Consider the following 25,125-nt stretch of genomic DNA (forward strand, 5'->3'; position numbering starts at 1 on the left):
TTCTCGTGGTTTATTTATACAAAAAAGGAAAAAAATAGCACAATTACTTAATAGTCACATTTTGTCACGGAGTCCACCCAGTGAGGCAGCCGCGTCCCTTACAAGGGCAAGTTTTAGGAGGAGGCACGTGCCTGCAGGTGATTGATGGGGAGGAAACTCCCCGCGTGGACACACTTTGCTCCTTCCTTTGTAACTTGTGCTCTTAGACAGTTTCCTATCTGCATTCTAACACCCAGCACAATGCCTGGCATATATTAATAATTAATAAGAGTAATAAATATAAATAAATGTATTATAAATCTAGTAAGAAATTAATAACTGCTTGTTGGATGCTGAGGGCCCATCTCCTCCCCTCTCTTTCCCTCTGCCCTGATCTTGGACATCCGCTAGGGCCATAGTGTTCCCTCATTACAGGTTTGCTCCCACGGGTGGAAGCGGCCCCTCACCAAGCATTTGATTTAAAATGGAAGTATTCTTGCAAGAACTAATGCCCTTCCTCTGACATTTAATAGCCTGTCAAGTTATATAACTGGCCTAAAACTCAGTTTCCATAACTGTGAAATGGGCAAAAGAATCCTTGTAGGAAGAGTAGGAGATAATGGGACCTAGAAGGAGTTCTGCTGTGGACCCTGGGCAAGACACTTAACCTCTCACGGCCCCAAAGAACCCTATCAAAAATGGCAGGATGAAGCTTGGAGGGAATTTTCACACTGGGAGTTCCCCCACAGCAATAGTCATAAGTCCAGACCAAAACACGCCCTACTTACCTAGAGAGGTTCTCACATATTGCAGACTGCCATTATGTTATGAAGCATTCTAATTAGCATGATTAGGACCAGCCTTTGTATTCTGGGCCAGTGCCTGCCTCAGTTACTTGGAGCAGGAGCTTCTCACAGTTCCCAGGTAGGGACCCTTCTACAGAAGCCGGAAAGCTTTGGCCCAGCCTTCCCCCCACGATTCTGGGGGGCAGTTGGGCCTTCAGACAGACGCCCCTTTGTGGCTTCGGGCCTGGCTTGTCAGGTCAGGAAAAGCTCAAAAGGGGAAACGGGCCCGTGAAGGGAGCCCGGGCAGCCCCCTGGGGACAAAGGGCTATTTTTTATTTTGATTTTAAAGGGGTAATTTTGAAGCTGGGCTGCCAGTGTTGATGTAACAGCTGCTGCTCCAGCCCTGCCACTGAGGGGGCCTCCCTTAGTGTTGAATTATTCAGGGACTTAGGGAAAGTGCTGACTACAGGGTATCTGCCGCCCGCCTCCTCTTCCTCCCAAAGGAGGAAGGCCCTGGCGCCCTACCCTTGGCTCCTCTCTCCTCCCCCAGCTCTCCTTCCCCTTTCCCTTCTCCCCATGTCTCCCCTCTCTCCCCCCATTGCTCTCCCTCCTCTCCTCTCCCCCTCGCCCTCGCATCCCTTTCTCTAAAGCCCCCAGCTCCCTTTGCCTCCCTGACAGGCTCCTACAGGCCGCCAGATTTCTGGGAATGAACCAGCTGGTCCCAGAGACAATTTCCATAGCTCATTATGGAGGCGGTGAACTGGAGAGAGCCTGGAAATGGGGGCGGAAGGGGGGAGGAGGGAAGAGAAGAGAAGAGAGAGGAAGAGAGAGAAAGAGGCAGAGACACACAGAAAGAGACAGAAACAGACAGATGGAGACAGAGAGACATACAGAAAAAGACAGAGACAGAGTTAGAGACACAGAGAGATAGAAACAGAGTTAGAGACACAGAGAGATAGAGCTAGGCAGAGAAACCCACACAGAAAGAGACAGAGACAGAGGGATAGAGACAGGTAGAGAGAGACACATATAGAGACACAGAGAAACAGAGATACCTAGAGAGACAGAGACAGACAAGAGACAGAGAGACAGAAGCAGGTAGAGAGATATACAGAAAGAGACAGAGACAGATATACACAGAGATATCTAGAGAGACAGAGACAGAGTTAGAGACACACACAGAGAGAGATAAGCAGAGAAACCCACACAGAAAGAGCCAGAGACAGAGAGATAGAGACAGGTAGAGACACAGAGAGACAGAGATATCTAGAGAGACAGAGACAGACAGACAAGAGATAGAGAGATAGAAGCAGGTAGAGAGATATACAGAAAGAGACAGAGACAGATATACACAGATACCTAGAGAGACAGAGACAGAGTTAGAGACACAGAGAGATAAGCAGAGAAACCCACACAGAAAGAGAGACCGACACAGAGAGCCAGAGAGAGAGAAACAGAGAGAACTGAGAGAACAAAGAGAATGAGAGAGCCATCACCTTCTTCCTCCCTTCCCATCTCCCCAATTGCAAGCTAAGGGAGAGAAAATTCAGCTCAGTTTGGCTAAGACTTTTTTTTTTGCTTTTTTCCTTCCACACCAGCACATCTGGAAGGGCTGGCTGCTGTTTCGCGTCCTTGCTCCCCAGTACAAATGTTCAGGCTCGAGCCTGCGGTAATCCTGGTGCGGGTTTTGACATCTGAGCTGTGACAGTTATGTGCACGGCTGGCCGAGATCAATCCAGCTCACACAGTGGCCCGAGGGATCAAGTGAATTTTAAAGTCCTGCTTGAAAGGACCATGAAGTTCGAGCTGAAAGGCACCCGAGAGGCCATTTTACAAAGGAGTAAACTAACGAGAAGAAGTGACTTGTTCAAGGTCACAGAGCTAGCAAGTGTCAGAAGCAGGCTCTGCACCGAGCCTCCCAGCTCCAAATTCACTGTTCTTTCTCCTGTGGAGCACACTGGGACAGACGCTCATAGTCCAGCCTAGAGTTTCTATCATTAACTTTTCTCCATTTTATAGATGAGGACAGTGAGGTAAATGGGTGGGCAGGGTCACGTAGCTAGTGTCTGGAGCGGGATTTAAAGTCGGCCTTCTACTCCTAGGGCCTTCCACTGAGGAGATGATTGACCAGCTCCCTTTGGCCAGACATCTTCATGCATTTCAGAACAGAGGGGCTCCACTCCTGCTTTTGCCCCCTTCCTTTCAGCTGAAACGTTCTTTCTTCTCACTTCCAACTCATGCTTTCTGGCCACAGGTCAGTAGGGATGGACCACGGAGGGCAGGCGAGGGAGGAATATGTAAGAAGAATGGGAGACGGAAAGGGCCCCGGGTGGGAAGAGCTTTAAATGCCAGACAGAGAAATTGAGGTAATAGGAAACCATTATTGAGTTGGAGTTCCATGTTATTATGGAAAGCGACGGTCACCTGTGGCTTAGGAAAAGGCCCAGAAGGCATGGGAATTGTGAGACGTGAAGTGGGCAGATCCCCCAGAAGGGCGTTGCGACATTGAGGTGAGGAGCTGATGGCTTGCACCTGGGGAGCAGGTGTGGGGTACGAGTGAACGTAGAAAATGACAAGATTTGGCCGCCGTTTGGACACGGGAGATGACGTGACACAGGAGGGAAGGAGGGCACCAAGTCGGAGAGCCTGAGGGATTGGGGGAATGTTGGTGAGAGTAACATGGAAACCGGAGGCGCTTGGGGAAAGGAAACAGGTTCTGTTAAGTTGGAGATGCCCATGGGACATTCAGTATGAAATGCCGGATCAAAAGATATGCACAACAGGCAATTGGTGAAGAGCACCTAGAACTGAGATGGTGTGTGCTAAACACCCTGCAGATCCCACGATGGTTAACAGATGCATGTGTTTCTTACGGGAAGGGTCTAGCAAACTTGCCAGTCATCCCAATGGGCATTCAGGGAACATATACTGGCCATACCAGTCATAAAAAGATGGAGTGTCAGAGCAGAAAGGAACCTGCCACATTAAATACTACAATTATATAGAAGCAGAGTACTCGAGAGACGATGGGCCTTTGTCAAGGACTAGACAGTGGCAGGAGTCCAGGCTAGCACTTCCCTGCCTTGTGCCATAAGTGATCAGTTTATTTGGATCTTTCTTATCCCCCCTCACCCCAAAATGTAAACTCTTGAAGGGTAACGACTGCCGTTTTCTACCAACAGAAGTCCCTCAACAACTGTTTGTTGCTCGACGGATCACGGGATCTATCCCCTCTGTTTGAAATGCCATCAACTCTTTTAAGCAAATGCAATATTTTTAATTTTTAAAAAACATTTCTATTTAAAGTTCTGAGTCCCAATTTCTATACCTCCCTCCTCTCTCCCCTACTTGAGACAACAGCCAACCAGATAGAGAGGTTATACATGTGCAGTGATGTAAAACATTTCCACATTAGCCATTTTATACAAAAAGACTTGGGGAAAAAAAGAAAACATGAAAAATAGCATACTTTGGTCTACATGTAATCAATATCAGTTCTTTTGCTGGAGGAGGATAGTATGCTTCATCATTAGTCCTTTGAGATCGTCATGGATCATATTGCGGAGAATACCTAAGTCATTCATAATTCTTCATTGAACAACGTTGTTGTTTCTGTGTGTTGTTCTCCTGGTTCTGCTCACTTCACTCAGCATCAGTTCATGTAAGTCTTTCCAGGTTTTTCTGAAATCATCCTGCTTTGTCATTTCTTATAATACAATAATATTCCATTATAATTATATATTCAGCTTGTTTAACCAGTCATCACTTTGATTTCTAATTCTTAGCCACCATAACAAAAAAATCTTGCTGGTTTTTTTTTTTTTTTTTCATACTAGATCTTTTCCCCTTTATTTTTGGTTGTCTTTGGGATACAGACTTAGTGGTATTGCTGGTATCCACAGGGTATCCACATTTTTTAGCCCTTTGGCATTATTCCAAGTTGCTCTCCAGAATGGTTACATTGATTCACAACTCCACCAGCAATGCATTAGCGTCCCAGTTTTCCCACACCCACTCCACCATCATCCAACATTCCCCTTTTTCCTATCATATAAGTCACTTGGATAGGTAGTATGTCCCAGGGACACACTAAGTATTTAATAAAAGTGAATTCCTTTCCCCTTCCTCTCCCATCATGTGACCCTGGGAGTTACTTAACCTCTTTGTACCTCAGAATTGTTTTAATTTGCATTTCTCTGATCAGTAGTGATTTGGAGCTTTTTTCATATGACTATAGTTTTGATTTCTTTGTTTGCAAACTGCCTGTTCATATCCTTTGACCATTTGTCAACTGGGGAATGACTTGCATTTTTATAAATTTGAATCAGCTCTCTATTATATATGAGAAATGAGGTCTTCATCAGAGTAAAAAAAAAGTTTCCACAATTTTTTGCTTTCCATATAATTATGGTTATGTTGGTTCTGTTTGTGCAAAAACGTTTAAATTTTATATAATCAAAATGATCTAGTTTACGTTTTGTAATGCACTCTATATCTTCTTTGGTCCTAAATTCTTCCCTTATCCATAAATCTGACAGATAAACTATTTCATGCTCTCTTAAATTTGCTTGTGGTATCACCCTTGTGTAAACCATATACCCATTTTGATGTTATCTTGATATATGGTGTGCGATGTCTGTCTCTACCTAATTTTTGCCATACGGCTTTCCAGTTTTCTTAGCAGTTTTGTTCAAATGATGAGTTTTTAATCCAAAAGCTTGGATCTTTGGGTCTATCCTATCTATACTAGATTACTCTGGTCATTTACTAACAATCTGATTTGTTCCTAATCTATTCTACTGATCTACTCTATTTCTTTGACAGGTCTTTGTTTTGATAATTACTGCTTTATAAATACACTTTGAAATCTGACCTGGTAAAACTACCTTTGAGCCTTTGTTCTTCCAGATGAATTTTGTTATTATTTTTGTACTTCTATAAAATGATTTTTGACAGTTTGATTGGTAATACTGAATAAATTTAAGTAGATTTGTTATTCTATTATATTGGCTTGGCCTACTCATGAGCAATTAATTATATTTTTCCAATTGTTTAGATATGACTTTATTCATGTGAAAAGGTTTTTATCGGTGAGTTCATATAATTTGTGGGTTTGTCTTGGCAGACTCCCAAGTACTTTATATTGTCTACAGTTATTTTAAATTCTCTCTCTTTTTGCTGGGAATATATAGAAATGCTAATGAGTTATGTTAGTTTATTTTGTATCTGCAACTTTGCTAAAGTTGTCAATAATTTCAAATAGTTTTTTAGTTTATTCTCTAGGCTTTTCTAAGTAGCACACCATATCATCTGGAAAGAGTAATAGTTTTGTTTTTTCATTTGCCTATTTTAATTCCTTTAATTTCCTTTTTTCTCTTATTGCTAATATTTAATATTTATAGTACAATATTAAACATTAGAGCTGATAACAGACATCCTTGTTCCACCTCTGATCGTACTGGGAAGGCTTCTAACTTATACCCATGACAGATAATGCTGTTTTAGATAAATATGACTTATCATTTTAAGATCAACTCCATTTTTCCTATTTTCTCTATTGTTTTTAATAGGAATGGTGCTGTATTTTGTCAAAATCTTTTGCTGCATCTATTGAGACAATCATGTGATTTCTGTTGGTTTCAAATGCAGTTGATTTGTGGCCATAAATATGTAAGGGGGAAGGGTTGCTTGACAGGAAACAGAACCTTCTGTTGGCAGGGGAATGAGGAGGGGGGAAGATGTGGTCTCTAGGGAGTACCTTAGGGAGGTATGAGGAGGCTGTGTGGGTGAGGGATGAGTCAGAAAGAGGGAAAAAATGAGAAAGAACCCGTGGAGATTCTGAATTAATAGAGTAAGTGATGACTGAAGAAGCAGCCGGCAGAGCTTAATACTATCTAACACTCGTATAATGCTTTAAGGTTGTGAGTTGTTTTATAAGCATTATCTGATTTGATACAACAGTCCGATTGAAGCTGATGTCATTATTCATCCCCCTTTCACAGATGAGGAAATCGAGGCACACAGAGGTTAAATGACTTGTTCAGGGCCACACAACTATAATCTGCAGCAGGATGTGAATTCAGATCTTTCAGACTTTGAGCATCACACTCTGTTCACTGTACCATCTAACTGGATACCTGAGATGAAAGATTGCTTAATGGTATTCCCATATATCTCACACATAGCAGCACAGAGCGCTGGGCTTGGAGTCAAGAAGACTATCTTCATGAGTTCAAATCCAGCCTCAGACACTTACCAGCTGTGTGACCCTGAGCAAGTCACGTCACCATTTGCCTCAGTTTCCTCATCTGTAAATGAGCTAAAGAAGGAAATGTCCAACCACTCCAGTGTCTCTGCCAAGAAAACCCCAAATGGGGTCACGAAAAGCCAGACACAACTGAACCACTGCACAGGGGTTTAGAAGAACTAAGGCAAGGCTTTGGGATGGTGGGGAAAGATGCTTTCTTCTGGGCAGCTAAACCTAGAGTTCAGACCAAGAGAACCTTAATTAAATGCCAGCCCCCCCCCCAACCAAGTTAAAATTTGGTTTGACACTAGCCATATGACCCTGGGCAAGAAACCTATCTTATCTGTGAAATGGGGATAATAATAATAACACCTGCCTCCCTAGGGAGCGGTGAGAGTCATGTGAGAATGTTTGTAAAGCATTTAACACAATGCTAGGGACACACTAAGTATTTAATAAATGCTCATTCCTTTCCTCTTCCTCTCCCACCATGTGACCTTGGGAGTCACTTAATCTCTCTGTATCTCAGTTTCCTCATCTGTAAAATGAGAGGGTTGGACTCCTCATGTTCCCAAGATGCCTTCCAGCTTCAAATCTTTTAAAAAAAAAAAAAAAAACAAAAAACTTAACACAATTTTTCCCCCCCAATTACATGTAAAGATAGTCTGCAACTGTCATCTTGGTAAGATTTTGAGCTTCAAACTCTTCTCCCTCCTTCCCTTCCTTTCCCTCCTCCCCAAAATAGCAAGCGATCCAATATGGGTTATACATGTATAATCATGTTAAACATATTTCCACGTTGGTGATATTATTTAAGAATCAGAACAAAAAAGAGAAATCACGAGAAAGAAAAAACAAAAAATAACAAAAAAGTGAAAATTTTTGTACTCTGCGACCTGAAAATTCGTTCTCCATCATGAGTCCCTTGGAATTGTCTTGGATCATTGTATTGCTGAGAAGCAGCTTCAAATCTGTGATTCTGACCTTCAAATACTTGAGGTGGGGATGTGCATCCTGTGCGGGAGACACTCTGCAAAGTCCATCCATCACGTCCAAGGGAAGGTCATCGATGCTCTTTCCCCTTAATCCCTCCTCAAAGTTGGGGGGTGGAGCCACACCTTCTCTATAGGAGCAAATGGCTGATTCACTCCAGAGCAACTAAGAGATGATGAGATTCTAACATGGATTTAGGACCAAGATTTAACTCTAGCCGTGATCCATTTCTAACAGCAGTTGGTGAAATGATGGGTGAAGATATTCCAAAAGAGATTGTATCTACTTTCTGAAATCTGAAATTCAGAGTTTGCTCCTCAGAAGATCATAGCATTCAGTGGGACCTCAGAGGTCATCCAGCCTTCCCCCTACTTACACATGCTCTCATGGATCTCACAAGGGGCCCAGTTGCCTCAAGGCACCCAGATATTCATTTTCTGAGCGCAGGTTCGAGCTCCACGGCCTCCAAGTGCCAAATGCCGCCCTCTTGCCTAACTGCCTTATGTAAGAAAAGCATTTGGGAAGACTCAATGCCAGCTGTGACGGCACCTGTTCCCCTGGGACTGCCAGCCTTTTAGAGTCTGGAGAGCTCGCCAGGGCCAGTCACTGGGGCGATCCAGCCAATCCTTCACTCAATGGCGGGGTCTCTGGAGACTCGGGTCTTGGAACCCAGTTCCTCAGCATCCTGGAGCGAGCACAAGGGAACTTCTGTCAGCTGAAAATTGCTAAAAACTTCAACAAGGCTTTCAAATCTTAGCAGGGAGGATGCACTGCCCATTTCTAGCTCCTTTTCTTGAGCCTTAGCTCTGATGAATTCCTCTCCAATCCTGTGCTGTAGTTAAGAGATGGAGGAGAGAGACGGAATCTCTTTTTTAGGCCTTAAGAAGGGTTAGATTCGGGACTGAATGGAATGTTCTGCAACTGAGACTCCTACTTTTACTCTGCTTTTATCTAATCTAATTAACTTGCTTACTAAGATAATGACCCTTTGAGACTTAGTCAGTAGGCATTCTGGGAAAGGAGGAGCATGTAAGTGAGGGAGGATGGGGACTGAGCCAGAGAGACTGAATAAATCATATTCCCAGTTGGATGAGTCCCACGAAGTAACAAAAGGGGACAAGGTGCTCAAAGAGCAATCTTACCTGCAAAGTCTGAACTGCTGCTCAGGTGAGTCACAGCGCTTCCTACTCCTTTCATTTAGATATTAGAGGTCGCCTCCTCTTTATCCTCCATTTGGGTGAAGTACAGGAGGCTCCCTTTGCGGTTTTTATTTCACCTTTTGTGCCCCACAATTAAAGTCAGTTCCAAAAAATAAATAAGAGTGCCAACCTCTTTAATTATAGTACGAGAACTAGGTACTTGTTTGTTGTCAAATCTCTTCCCAAAATAGAGAGGGAAGAATCAGATGGGATGCTCTGTCAGAGAACTGCCTCCAGCCTGTAGCTCTCTGCAGAGATGTAGGGTCTTGTACAGTTTTTAGCACTCGGGAGCCAAGATTATGGGTACTCCATGGCAGTGGCTACCTGGACTTCTGACTTCCTGCTCCATGTCAGGGCCCTGCCTTCCCCCACAGTACAAGAGTACAGCAGAAACTTTCTGTGCATCTCACCAGACATGACCACATCCTGCAGAAGACGAGAAAAGAGAATGAGCCTGCTATTTGTTTCCTGTGAGAAGGGGAAAGTTTTACGGGCGAAGAGGTAGACATTACTGACTGCAGATTTGCATGCTACCTTAGAGTCCGGTCCCACTCTCGCATCTTCAACTCTTCCATCTTTCGTTCAGTTACTTCAGTCACGACTGACTCTCTGTGATTTCATTGCGGGTTTTCTTGGCAAAGACACTGGAATAGTTTGTTCTTCCAACTTACAGATGAGCAGATCCAGGCCAAGGGAGCTGGAGTGGCTTTTTATCATAAGTGGTAAGTAGTAGAAGTGCTATTCAATGCAAGTCTCTGGTTTCTTTGTGTTCCTAGAACTCACTTCGATGTTCAGCACAGAGTGAGCGCTTAATTTATGCTTAATTGATGCTCATTCATCTGACTTGATCACGTTGTCTTCGTGGGTTCAAGTAATTTTCTGTAAATTTCAATTATCCTTAAAACTATGCTTTTCTCATAATTCATCAAGAGTTTGTTGTCTATATACAGATCAGATACAGAATACAAATAATAACAAATAATATATGCTGGCCCTCAATTTATTTGAAAGTGCCACTTCCTATTAGAAATACACTTGAATAAAACCAGAGTGAATGAACTATCAGGATAGGCGTTTCTGCCAGTGGACAAGCATTTATTGAACATCTGCCACATGCAAGAGGACCATTGTGAAGGTCACAGAGACGCCAAATATAGTTCCTTCTTTCCAGAACTTTACATTCTGATTGACTTAAAAATAAGTTGAGAGATAACTTGTTGGAATGAATAAAACCAAGACTCAGAGTGAAGAGACCCCCCCCCTTTGAATCCTGCCTCAAACACTTATTAGATAAGTGACATTGCACAAGCCATTAGAGCTCTCCCAGTCTCAGTTTCTTTATTTGTAAAACCAAGAAAAGAATGCGAAGCTACAGCCCAGCTTTAAGGAGATACTAAGGGGAAAGATAACTTCCCTTGGAAATGACTGATGAACTTTGCATGCTGATTATGGCACAGGAGGCACGTCCCAGGCTTAAGTACTTGAAAGGTCAGCCTCGGAGATTTGAAGGGGAAGGGACGTTGGAGGCCTTTGAACCCAACATTCTCATTTTACTGATGAAGAAGCTAAGATACTCCGTCAACGTCAAAGCACTGTGGAAATATAAGCCATTACTTTTAAAATTATTATTATCGGAAATAACAATACAATAACACAGTTACTTATCAGATGAGAGTTGTAGATAGTAAGCACTCCATGTTAAGAAGGAAGAAATAATTTGCAAAGACTCGAGGGAAGTGGAGGCATTCATATTGGGCCTTGAAATTTGAGAGAATTTGTAAAAGAGAGAATGATATTTGAGGTGATGGGAATACTGGAAACAAAATGATGAATAATGGGGGAAAAATCCCTAAACTCTGATTCAGAAGAGAGGTTTAAAGGGGATGAATCCTGGCCTCAAAAGGCACAGAGAGACTCCTTAATATGGGGAACTGTGTTGGGGCATCTTTATCTGCACTCATGACTTAGTATATATATATATATATATGTGTGTGTGTGTGTGTGTGTGTGTGTGTGTGTGTGTGTGTGTGTGTGTGTGTGTGTGTGTATAAGACTCAAGAAGAGTGGGAACACTACAATATTTGGGGTCCACGTGGAAAAGTGTTTTTTGCTTAAGAAATGCCTTTAACACATATCAAAACAACTGATATAAAACACAGCATTTCTGGGGATAACATGTCAAAGCCTATTGTGGTCTTATCTAGCTTTGAAAGCATTAAGATGGAAAGAATTAATGAATAATAATGATGATAACTATTTAAAGCCAAAATGTTAACGTGATACAGGGAATCAAAACAATATAGTGAACAAGATAAATATTTCACCATCAGTCACAAATTTTAACACAGAGGAGGGAGCAGGAAAGAAATGAGAGGTGAAAGATCCTTCCAAAAAGATGATGTAGGAAGTTCAGGTTATAACTTGTTCCCAACAAGTCTGACAACACTTTAGATCGAACAAGAAAGAGAACATCTTTACACTGTTAATGTGATGAAAAACAGATGAGTTACGTCAAGGGATGTGACTGCAACTGGATTCTCTGCAAAGCTAAAAAAATAGCAGAATCAGGCAAAATCCACAATTATTGGCTCAAATGCTTCACATTAACTCATGGCAAAGCATTTTACCAGCTTCTCAGATGTAGGCTTGATCTACCTTTCTTAGCAGAAGGAATCACATTTCTATTATAAAAATGTAACCCCATTGAGCCCTCCAATTATTGACAAATAATGTATTTCATACAAATCATTTACACATTATATTATATTATATATTATATACATATGTACACGTACATATAAACACACTTATGAAGAATGAAAAAAATGTCCCAATGTTCCAGAGGTTTAAAGAACAACTTCGTGCCGATTCCAGAATTACTGTGTGAGCTGTCTGCAAATGCCAGGCCATTTATAACTGCCTTTGTTGATGACTGCGAAGATTTTGACTCAGTACTGCACTCATAACTTATTTCTATATACATCTGTGTATGTATATTAGGTCCAAGAATAGTGGAAACACTGCAGTATTTGAGGTCTACACAGAAAATTATTATTTGCTTTGAACACAATAATATCAAGAACAACTTACATAAAATATAGCATTTCTGGGATGACATGTTAAGTCCATTCTGATTTTACCTAGCTTTAAATGCATTAAGAAGGCAGCTAGATAATGCAGTAAATACAGCGGTGGGCTTGGAGTCGGAGTTCAAATCTTAATCACTTTACTCTGACTGTCTCAGTTTTCCTGACTATGAAATGGGATTAATAAAAGCACTGACCTCTTAGGGTTGTTGTGAGGATGAAATGAGATAACCATTTGTAAGGCACTTAGCACAGTCTCTGTTAATAGTAGGTACTTGCTAAAGGGGTATTTCCATCACCTTGTGGTGGCTAACTAGAACTAAACACTAATTCCATTCCAATTTGAAAGGGGAGCACAAACATTTCTACACTCAGAACTTTCTATTTGTAGCTCCTGTTCCTAGCCCAATCCAATTGATGGGTTTTGTTTTTTGCTAATTCATTCAATATTAAAGGCTACTGACAAGTCCCTGCCATTTGACTTGCAAAATGTAACCAAAAGGCATTTGCCTCCATATAGAGCCCACAGACTGGCAAAGATCCGAGAATGGAATCAAGAGATCCTCCACAAGAACTCGGTCAATAATATACCAATGAAGAAACACTGGACAAAGTCCGAGTCATGCAGATTTGTTTGTGGAAAAGGAGGGGTGTAGTACGGCCATTCTGGACCTAGACATTTCCAACATAAGCAGGAGAAGGGTTTCCTCAAGGAAGTTTAGCTTAGCCATCAATGTAGTCAACGAAAGGAAATAATAGAAATTGTGGAACACGTTAGCGGTGGCTGGAAGCATTTAGCAAGAATGAAAAACGTGGTAAGACAGGATAGATTTATACCACTTTTCTGGAGCTGGCAGAAGACAAGTCTTCAAGCTTCAGATTCATACCTCAAAATGTCCCACAGAATTCTACCAACAAGCTGTGCTGGAACTAGATCGTTACTACAGACTGAACTGTCGTCTGCGATCACCTGGACATAGCACTGATCCGTTAACAACTTCATAACATAAAAGACGTCAACAAACTCCTCAGAATTTTGGATTTACATGGAACCCAAGAGTTTTTCCAACTAGAAACTTCGCCAAAGAGATCAGTGTTGTGGAAGCAGGAAATCAGCATGCCTGGGTCCCTTTGATTGCTGGAATTGTAACGAGGATGCTCGTAGCACTTGACAGAATTATGAAGAATGAAAAAAATGTCACAGTGTTCCAGAGATTTAAAGAGCAACTTAGTGCTGATTCAAGAATTACTGTGGAATGGAATTTCATTTGACAACAAAACCCAATGACAATCCATCTGTGTAAGTTTGCGGAATATTAAATAAAAACAAGTATCAGGATAGCCCTTGGTCCCAGGACCACTTCTATCTGAACTGCATCAAGAAAGATGAGCTGGAGATATTAAAAGGGAATAGGAAGGGAACTGATCCTGTGATTTCAATAATTTTGGGAGCTCCTTCTTAAAATAAAGGTGCTACCTCTACTACTTACTGTTTCAGAAAGCTGCCTGGAACACCAAGAAGAGAAGGGAATTGCGCAGGTGGGACTGAATCTCAGTCTTTCTGTGGATTATGAGGATGACATGTTAATAATGATAATGATGGTCATTACCCATCATCAATAGAGTTGGTGCCATACAACTGAGCCCAGAACTTTGCCTGGGTTAAAATCCCATCTCTGATTGCTGACTGGGACAGTAAGTAAAATTAAGTAAATCCTGGCAATTTATTTAATCTCTCTAAATCTCACTCTCCTCTTCCACAAAAAATCACTGCAAAACCTAATTCGTGGGTTTATTGGGAGGAAAACTTTTCTGTCATCCCCAAAATAGTATATCAATGACAGAAACTCTTCTTATTCTCCACCAAATCCTCTACCCCAGGGCTTCTTAAACTTTTCCCACTTGAAACCCCTTTTTACCCGAGAAACTTCTACATTCCCCCCCCCCCCCAGGATAGAGATACATAAAATAGGTTTGCAAACCAAACACTTACTGATAATAAATCATAATTTCACGATCACCACATTCAGTTACGAGACCTCACATGGAGTCATGATCTAGTGTTTAAAAGCTGGGCCCTGAACTCACCTTAGAACAGAGTCAGACAGCAATGGTCTGTGCGTGGTATGCACACGGCCCATATGGGACTGTGGTTGAGCAAACGTGAGTTAAAGGAAGTGGTATCTGAGGGGAGATAAGACCAGAGGAATTTAATAACAATTACTCAGCATGTCTGTGTTCCTCAGAGAGACTTCAGAGAGGTAGACAGTAAAGGTAGAAAATAGCTCTCCCTTTTCTAAAAATGAAACAATGGCAGCTAGCATTTATGTAGCACTTTAAAGCCAACAAAGCACCTTCTACTGCTTCTTTCCTTGGATTCTCATAAGAACTCCATGAGGTAGGTACTACAGGCTTTCCTTCCCTTCTTTGACAATGAAGAAATTAAGACTAGATTATAAAATTACTTGCTTGGGGGTCACATTGCTAATATCAGCAGCCGGGATTGAACCCAGGATTTCCAGAAAGGGAAGCTCTCCTCCTCTACAAGAAAGCCCTTCCACATTGGCCCGATTCTATTGGTCAGGAAAATTTCCCCAACACCATCCCTCAATCATTTCTTTTGTTACTTCTACCCATCGGTTTTGGCTTTGCCTTGGAACTCAGTTAATCCCTTCTTGCCCTTCAGTTAGTGGAAGACAGATGTCCATTCTCTTTCCTTGCCATGATAGCCATTCATAAATCACAGGATCATAGACTTTGTTCTAGAAGAGATCTCAGAAGTCATTTCATCAACCTCAGACCATTTTACAGACTAAGAAACTGAGGCTCAATAAGGTTAAGTGATTTGATGGGACGATGGGTAGTCTCAGAATCCAAACTCTTTCTACTCCCTGACTCTGCCTTCCTCAGAAGAAAATGACCCTATGGGATTACTTCAACTGCCTCTTAACAATTGCTCTTTGATGACCAAGAGTCAACACTTTTTTCCATTAGTACATTGTGCCTCAGCAGTCAGAAAAAGCTATTGTTACCCATTTCCCGGGAAGAAAGTAGATAAGGGCAGACCCTCGTTAATGCTGAGGTTTTTCTTATTCTTCTGACCATTTAAAATATTCAAACATTTATCATACACCAGCTAAGAAGCCGATTGCCGGAGATGAAAGGCTAAGAAATTGTCTCTTCAAAGCTGGTATCCTTGAATTCACAGGGACGGTTGGGGTTTCAAATGCTATCACACAGCATGGATGAAAGAGCTCCTTGGGAAAATGATCAGAGGATTCTTTTTTGACCGTACAAAGAGAATGCCCTGCAGGGTTAAATCATATTCTCAATGGTCTGAAGAGACAGGTCGAGGATTTACATAGGGTTTCTTTGGATGGGAATTGTGGTGCTTGCCCTCCCTTATTTTACAGGGGTTTTATAACACACGGGAATATCTAGAGTAAAATGCTCAGATCTCTTTGAAAACAGATGATCTATAAATCTGAGACATGACTGTTTTAATTCAATCAAACTCTATGACAGTGCTACCTGATTACCTAGCAAATTCTGATTCTTGCTTCTATGAACAGGTGACATTTGGTACCCGCTTCATAAAAAGAGCCAGATCTGTGTTGTTTTTTTTTTTTTTTAAGTAGAAATGAAATAAATTCAATTTCCTGTGTAAGCAAGTTGACTATAAATAAGGAGAATGTGACTGGTCACACTGCATTTAAAAGAAAAACTTTTGAGTTCCAGATTGTCTCCCTCATCCCCACCTCCAGCCCCCATGAAGAAACCACAAGTGGAATTATGCAATATATTTCCATAAAAGAAAACAATCTCCCATCCTAATAAAAAAAACCTCAAGAAAAAGTAAAGTTAAAAAGAGAGACAGAGATAGAGACAGAGACAGACAGAGAAAGAAAGAGAGAGAATGATTCACTCAGTATTCAGACACAATCAGTTTTCTCTCTGGGTATGGACAGAATTTTCATGGCAAGTCTTTCAGAGTAGTTGAGTCTGATTGTACAGCTGAGAATAGCAATATCATTCACAGCTGATTATCCCAGAACATTGGTATTACCTTGTATACTGTACATTTCACTTTGCTTAAATTCAAAACTTTCTAAGGTTTTTTCCCCAAGAGCATTCTGCTCATTCCCATAGAGCAATATTCCATGACAGTCATATACTATAATTTTTTTTTGCCGTTCCCCAATTGAGCATCCCCTCAATTTTCAATTCTTTGCCCTGAGAAGAGAGCTACTATAAATATTTTTGAATAGATCCTTTTACTTCCCCTTCCCCTTTTAAAAATCTCTTTTGGTATTCATGCCCAATAGTGGTATTATTAGGTCAAAGGATATGTATGAATTTATAGCCTTTTAGAGACATATATCTTTTTTATCATTTATCAATTGGAATGTGACTCTTACTTTTTATAAATTTGACTCAGGTCTCTTTCTGTTTGAGAAAAAATGCCTTATCAGAGGAACTTGCTTCAAAATTGTTTTAAAAATTACTATTGTTAACTGTTTTTCTCCCTCTCTATTCTATTCTTTCTCTTCACTCTGACCATCCTCAAAAGCATTTTGCTACTGACCACTCCCTCCCTCAATATGCCCTCTCTTTTATCATTCTTCCCCCTTCCTGTATCCCATTTCCCTCCTAATTTCCTGCAGGGTAAGATAGATTTCTTCTTTTTTTAAATTTATTTTAAAAATTTTATAATTATAAATTTTTTGCCAGTATATATGCATGAGTAATTTTTAAAATAACATTATCCCTTGTATTAATTTTTCCAGATTTTCCCCTCCCTCCCTCTACTCCCTCCCCTAGATGACAGGCAATCCCATACATTTTACATGTTACAATATAACCTACATACAATATATGTGTGCAAATCCCATTTTCTTGTTGCACATTAAGTATTAGCTTCCGAAGGTATAAGTAACCTGGGTAGATAGACAGTAGTGCTAACAATTTACATTCGCTTCCCAGTGTTCCTTCTCTGGGTGTAGTTGTTTCTGTCCATCATTGATCAGCTGGAAGTGAGTTGGATCTTCTTCATGTTGAAGATTTCCACTTCCTTCAGAATACATCTTCATACAACAATGAAGTGTACAGCGAGGTAAGATAGATTTCTATATCCATAATGAGTGTGAATGCTATTTCTCCTTTGAGTCAATTCTGATGGGAGTAAGGTTCACTTATTCTTTTCTTCTTCCTTTTCCCAGCCACTGTAAAAGATTTTTTTTTGCCTCCTTTTTTTTATACTTATAATCATTCCACTTCTCCCTTTCCCTTTCTCTTCTCTCCTCTGAATTTCATCATTTTTAAAGATACTATCTCCTCATTTTCAGTTCACACCTATGTCCTCTGTCCTTCAAACTGCCATAATAATGAAAAAGTCCTGATAAATTACAAGTATTATCTCCCATGTAGGAATGTAAACAGACAAACCTAAGTCTCTTATATGATATCACTTTCCTGATTATATCTTTGTACTTCTCCTGAGTCCTATTTTCCATTTAGCTCTGGTCTTTTCAACATGAACATTTGAAAATTCTCTATTTCATTGAATATCCACCTTTTCCTCTAAAGCATTATACTCAATTTTGCTGGGTAGATGATTCTTGATTGTAATCCCAGCTCCATCGCTTTCCAGAGTATCATATTCCAAGCCTCTGCTCCTTTAATAATAGAAGCTGCTAAATCTTGTGTTATCCTGACTGTGGCTTCACTGTACTTGAATTATTTATTTCTATATGTATACAATATTCTCTCCTTGATTGGAGTGTTCCAGTATTTGGCTACAACATTCCTGGGAATTTTCATTTTGGGATCTCTTTTAGGAGGTAATTGTTAGATTCTTTCAATTTCTATTTTATCAGTCTGGCTCTAGAATATAGGATCAAGATAGTTTTCCTTGATAATTTCTTGAAAGATGATATTCAGGTTCTTTTTTTTAGAGCATGACTTTCAGTTAGACCAATAATTTTTAAGTTATCTCTCTTGGATCCATTTTCCAAGTCAGTGGTTTTTCCAACAAGATATTTCATATTTTCCCCCAATTTTTTCATTTTTGGGGTTTTCCTTTATTGTATCTTGATTTCTCATAGTCATTATTTTCTATTTCTTCAATTTTCATTTAAAAAAAAATTATCTTCCTAAGTGAGCTTTTGTGCCTCCTTTCCCAATTGGCCAATTTTGTTTTTAATTTGTTTTTAATTCTTTTCATTAACTTTTGTATTTCCTTTTGTATCACTCTCAGTTATTTTCCTAATTTTTCATCTCTCTTTCTTATTTGATTTTCAAAATCCCTTTTGAGATCTTCCATGGCTTGAGTTCAATTCTTATTTTCTTGGAGGCTTTGGATATTGGGTTTAACTTTGTTATTATCTTCTGAGTGTGTGTTTTGATCTTCCTTGTCACCATAGTAACTTTCTATGATCAGAAACTTTTTTGGTTGTATACTCATTTTCCTAGCCTATTACTCAGTTTTTAACTCTTTGTTAAAGTAGAGCTCTACTTCCAAGGTGGAAGGTTCTCTGTCCCAAGCCTCAGGGAATTTGTGTGGCTGTTTTCAGAGATTCTTCTAGGAATCTGATCACACTCTTTTCTGTGCTGAGCTATTAAGAGGGTCCACTGAAGCTGTAAGATCTAGTGTGCTAAAACAACAGAGTCCTGATTTGCTGACAGTGGGGTTGGGGCCGAGGCTGTCCTAGTGTGGCCTGAGCCGAGACTACACATCCAACTCCCATTCCATTGCCACAGACCCTCTTTGCTCACCCTTCCAAGGTTTCCCTGATACCCCCGGGCCAAGAAGCCCAGAAGCTGCCAGCACGGATGCTGGAGTCAGGCTGGGAATAGGACTAGATGGTATATCCTGGACTGGAACTGCATGCTGGGCTTTCTGTCTGATGTCACAGACCTTTTCTGCTGACCTTTTAAGCTACCTTCAGCTGGAAAATGTTCTACTCCATCTTTTTGGGTATTTCAACACTCTAAAATCAGTTTAGAGTCATTATTTAAAGGCATTTGGAGTGATTTTGGGGAGAGGTTGGGCAAGTTCCTGCCTTTATTCTGCCCTTGGCTCTGCCTTTCAGAACCTAGTCATATTTCATGGAAAAAAATTAAAGAATGAAAAAAAAAAAACCACTAGCATATAAACCATATATTTACATCCATGCAAAATCACCGTCATTTTTCACTTTGACTTTACAAGTAAAAAATAGTCTTTATAAACGTGCCTAATAAATCTTAGCAATATGACTCCAGGACAAAAGTTTTGCTGGGTCTAATCAAGAGATGCTGCATTAATATCTTCAGGGACAGTTATCTTCTGATTAGATTGTGTGCTCCGAGTGTCTTGCCCCTTGAATACACCCTCCACAAAGTTGCCAAATTAATCTTCCTAAAGTACAGATCTGACCATATTTCCCTGCTCAAGAATTTTTAGTAGTCCCTTATTACCCTCAGGATAAAATACAAACTCTTCAACTTGACATTCAAATCCCTACATATTTTAAGCTCCTTTCCCAGATTTATTTTACATTATTCTCCTTCATATAGTCCACATTTCAATCCAACTGACCTTGCAATTTTCCAAACTGGGCACTCCATCCCAGGCCTCTATCCTCATTTGCCTAGGAGTGCATTCCATTCTCACTCCATTCCTCTGACAATTCTAAACCTTCTTCAATGTTTATCTCAGGTGTTATGTCCCCATGAATTATTTTCAAATCTCTTTGATTTTTAGTGATCTCTCCATTCTCATTATATTAGATTTATTTCTCTGTGTAAAGGTTGTATACTTCTCTCTAACCTACCTCCCTAGCATAATGTTTGTCATTTAGTGGTTCACAAATACTTTAGAACAGTGGTCCTCAAACTTTTTAAATAGGGGCCAGTTCACTGTCCCCCAGACTGTGGGAGGGCCGGACTAGAGTAAAAACAAAAGCCACACTCTGCCTCTGCCCCTCAGCTGCATAAACGTACTTAGTGGGTGGCATCTGGCCCATGGAGTTTGAGAACCCCTGCTAGGGATTTGCAAGGATGGTCTAAGGAGTTCATTTTCTTTTCTTTTTTTTTTCCCCCTGAGGCTGGGGTTGAGTGACTTGCCCAGGGTCACACAGTTAGGAAGTGTTAAGTGTCTGAGACCAGATTTGAACTCCGGTCCTCCTGAATTCAGGGCTGGTGCTCTATCCACTGCACCACCTAGCTGCCCCTAAGGAGTTCATTTTCAAAATTTTTTGATGGCACCTTAAGCAATAAATAATTGCCCAACTTTATTATAAATAAGTTTTACTTGGTGACAAGCATGTGTAGGTTTATTTCAGCAGCAATTTGGAACTTTTATAATCATGTTCATACAGCAATTATATCAAGCTTTGAGTACTTCAGACTGAGTATGTTGTGTTCTTGCAGTTTCTTAATCTGTCATCAAATTGTTTCCAAACCGCCAAAGGGGTTCAACATTCGAACGAAAATGGATCACCAAGGGGCGGTCAGATATGTGTGTACCTTCATTTGCTTCTGGTCAATGTACCAGAATGCCTCCCTCTCTTCCCTTCTGTTCACCTGTACCCCATTAACCCATTAGCAGTGTGATCAAGATTATAAATGTTCTGGCAATGCAAACGTCAGCTTGTTTGAGAATCATGGTTTCTGAGCATCCTTGTTACATTGCCATCTTGAAACCACCAGATTATCACAAGCATTCTGCAGAAATAGATCTCATTTAGCCTATTATTACAGTATTAAAGTTACTTTGTGATTTAAACTTATCTTCACCTATGTTACTATCCTTCATCTGGCAGATTTTCAATACATTGTTGGTGGAGTTGTGAAAGAATCCAGCCATTCTGGAGAGCAATTTGGAACTATGCCCAAAAAGTTATCAAACTGTGCATACCCTTTGATCCAGCATTGCTGCTATTGGGATTATATCCCAAAGAAATACTGAGGAGGGGAAAGGGACCTGCATGTGCCAAAATGTTTGTGGCAGCTCTTTTTGTTGTAGCTAGAAACTGGAGGATGAATGGATGTCCATCAATTGGAGAATGGCTGGGTAAATTATGGTATATGAAGGTTATGGAATATTATTTCTCTGTAAGAAATGACCAGCAGGAGGAATACAGAGAGGCCTGGAGAGACTTACATCAACTGTTGCTGAGTGAAATGAGCAGAACCAGAAGATCACTATACACTTCAACAACAATACTGTATGAGGATGTATTCTGATGGAAGTGGAAATCTTCGACAAAGAGAAGAGCTAATCCAATTCCAATTGATCCATGATGGACAGAAATAACTACACCCAGAAAAGGAACACTGGGAAATGAGTGTAAACTGTGAGCATTTTTTGTTTTTCTCCTCAGGTTACTTTTACCTTCCGAATCCAATTCTTCCTTTGCAACAACAACAACAAAATTCGTTTCTGCACATATATATTATACCTAGGATATACTATAAGATATTTAATATGTATGGGACTACCTGCCATCTAGGGGAGGGGGTGGAGGGAAAGAGGGGAAAAATTCGGAACAGAAGGGAGTACAAGGGATAATGTAAAAAATTACCTACGCATATGTACTGTCAAAAATGTTATAATTATAAAATTAATTAAAAAAAAAAGACAACTGTCCCTGACTTTGAAGCTTTAGGCCAACCTTAAGAAACTAAGCCACTTTAGTTCTGCTTTGTTTCCCCATGGTCATAGACCGAGTTGACCATCTCCCACCTCCTCTTTCTAAATTGAGAAGCCCTACTATCTAGTTGTGTACAATTCAATTCAATCAAATGTTAATTCAGCACACACTATAAGCCAGATACTTTGGTAGATGCTGAGTATACAACACCAAAATAAAATAGTCCTTGACTTCAATGAGCTTTCATTCCCCTATGGGGGATTCAACATCTCTTACAGATTCAACACTGGAACATTTTACCAAATACTTTCCTCACAATAATCCTGTGAATTAGGTAATAAAGGTAACTTCTGCCCCTATTTTCCCTTTCTTTTCCCTTTCTCCTTTTCTTCCCCTTCCTGTTTTCCTCCCTCCTTTCCTTCTTCCTTTCTTATTCTTTGGAAAATAAATTTTATTGATTTCATATGACTATCAATCATAGAAGTCTTCTCATGATTTTTTCCCTGAAATCATCATAGTCATTATTTCTTACTACACAATAAATTATATTATACTTATGATTTGTTTGTCCAGCCACAGGTGATATTCCTTCCAATTTACAGATGAGGAAACTGAGTCACAAAGTGATCTGACTTGCTCTCAATAGATGATCTTTTCATAATTCCTGCCTTTAACTGCTACTTGCCCAATCACACACTTCATTACAGCCTATATGTTTACTGCCATGCTTTTAAAAACAGTTTCCCTACTTTAAAACCTTAAAAAAATTTTCCCAGAGTACTGACCTTGGAGTAAGAAGTCTTGGGTTCCAGTTGAAGCTGCGGTTCCTTATGTTAATTGTAGCAATTGACTTCTCCCTTCAGGGACGCAGTTTCTACATCTGTAGAACCAAGGACACTGGAATAGATCATCTTTAATTTTCCTTTTTAGCATTCAATCTGCAGTCCTGGGAACTTGGCACTAAAGGTCCCCCAAAGCTGGTCCTGCCCAACTGGCCCAGAATTATCTCCTATTGCTAAAGCCTTTGGTTCCACCAAATAGGGAGCCCCACCCTCACAAGGCGCAATTATGTTCTCTTGTTGCCCCCAATTCTCCCTCCATTCCTCTCCATTTAAATTCCTCACATCTTACCCTCAGAGCAAAAGCCACGTTCTCCTGAGGCTTTGGTGCAGCAGATGAAGCTCTGAGCCTGGAGTCAGCAAGGTCTGGGGCCAAACATGACTCCCAACACTTATTATCTGGGTGACCTTTGGTAGGATGTTTAACGGTTATCTCCCTCAGTTTCTTCAACTGTAAAATGGAAACAGCAGCTATCTCTCAAGGTTGTTGAGAAGATACAATCAGGTATTTATAAAGCACTTAGCACAGGTTCTTAATTAATTCTTTTCCCTTTCCTCTTTCCTTTTCCCTTTCCTCTTTCCCTTTTCCCTTTCCTCTTTCCCTTTTCCCTTTCCTCTTTCCCTTTTCCCTTTCCTCTTTCCCTTTTCCCTTTCCTCTTTCCCTTTTCCCTTTCCTCTTTCCCTTTTCCCTTTCCTCTTTCCCTTTTCCCTTTCCTCTTTCCCTTTTCCCTTTCCTCTTTCCCTTTCCTCTTTCCTTTTCCCTTTCCTCTTTCCTTTTCCCTTTCCTCTTTCCTTTTCCCTTTCCTCTTTCCTTTTTCCTTTCCTCTTTCCTTTTCCCTTTCCTCTTTCCTTTTCCCTTTCCTCTTTCCTTTTCCCTTTCCTCTTTCCTTTTCCCTTTCCTCTTTCCCTTTTCCCTTTCCTCTTTCCTTTTCCCTTTCCTCTTTCCTTTTTCCTTTCCTCTTTCCTTTTCCCTTTCCTCTTTCCTTTTCCCTTTCCTCTTTTCTCTCCTCTTTCCTTTCCTCTCCCTTTTCCTCTCCTTCCTTCCTTCCTACTTAATAAAATTTGCAGCATTCTCCCCTGGTATTGCCAGAGTATAGACTGACTAGAATCATTCACTTACTTGGCATCTAATATGCAGATTGCTTTTCCATGTATGAGTCTTGTTCTCTCAGTTAGATTGTAAAATCCTTCAGGGATCATGCTGAATTTGCAGAAGGCTGATCCACTGTGGAATGGGCTGTCAGGGAAGGGAAGAAGTCCCCCTCAATGCAGTCTTGGAGCTAAAGCTGGAAGACCACTTCCTGCGTGCTCTAGCGGGGACACTGTTCTGGAATGGATTGGGCCAGAAGACCTTGGACATCCTTTTTTTTTGTTACAAGATTCTATAATCCTGTGATTTAAGCCTTCTCCAGACACCACTGGGCTATACCTCGAATGGCAAAGATGCTGGGAAACTTGGTTTGAATGGCCCGGATAATTGTCCCTCGCCCTCCATTTCTCTGAAAAGGGCTGGCCTCCAGGAAAAGGGAAGTCATCAGATTAAGTATCCTAATCATTCACTAAATCCCATTTTGCCGAGCCTGCCAAGACTCTGTGATTATAGACATGATGTGTCTTTATGACCTTAAGAGGAAAAAAAAAAAAAAGCAGGTAATCACCAGCAGGCAGCAGGTCTCCACAGGAAAGAACTCTGACCTTTGTCTCTACTCTTTGCATAACTCAGAACTTGAGAATCCATGAAAAGGAAATAGGATTCTTTGGGAAAGTGGGGGAAGGTTTGTGGTTGGGGGATGGGGCTAGGATGTGAAAATCACTGCAGCTGTTTGAACTTGGGTTCAAATTCCACTGAGGCAGTGGCCTCTGAGTCTCAGTTTCCAACTCTGTAAAATAAGGTGGCAGGCTACCCAAGGGAATCCCCAGAGTTTCTTCCAGCTCAAAATCCCATGATTGCAAGAGGAGGAAGGAAAAGCATCTAAAGGGGAAGGAAAGGAAACAGGGAGAATTACAGAGGTCATGCCTTTCCTAATCCCCCCAAATCCCAAAGGCATATTATTATCTTAATACTGAAAATCAATACAACCCACTAAGCTTACTTAGTAACTACTTAAATTCAAATAGACTTGTTTGAGAGCACAAAACATCATAAATTTCCTCTAATCTCATCTGGATTTCGTCCATTCACTCTTGTTTACCTTTTGGCTTCAGAGTTAGCATGTAGTTTATTCTTTTCATCATGTAGTTTATTCTTTTCGTTCTTATTTTATTTTTTATTTTGCATTCTTTCCCATTTCTTCTTTGCATTTGGAGAGATTCTTGAGGAAGGAAACAAGAATTTGTTGTGTTTACTTTGCCAGGCAACGTG

The 25,125-nt window shown here is 40.5% G+C and overlaps 1 long non-coding RNA gene across 1 annotated transcript; it reads right to left on the minus strand.

Moving 5' to 3' along the window:
• Positions 1–22,674: 22,674 nt before the first annotated feature.
• On the minus strand, positions 22,675–24,419 carry LOC141543639 (uncharacterized). Its single transcript, XR_012482485.1, has 3 exons — positions 23,884–24,419; positions 23,056–23,214; positions 22,675–22,804 (listed from the first exon to the last, which is right to left on the minus strand). It is a non-coding gene; the product is annotated as an uncharacterized LOC141543639 (long non-coding RNA).
• Between the last annotated feature and the right edge of the window lie 706 nt (positions 24,420–25,125).

This window comes from Sminthopsis crassicaudata, chromosome 5 (genome assembly GCF_048593235.1).
Source record: "Sminthopsis crassicaudata isolate SCR6 chromosome 5, ASM4859323v1, whole genome shotgun sequence".
NCBI lineage: Eukaryota > Metazoa > Chordata > Mammalia > Dasyuromorphia > Dasyuridae > Sminthopsis > Sminthopsis crassicaudata.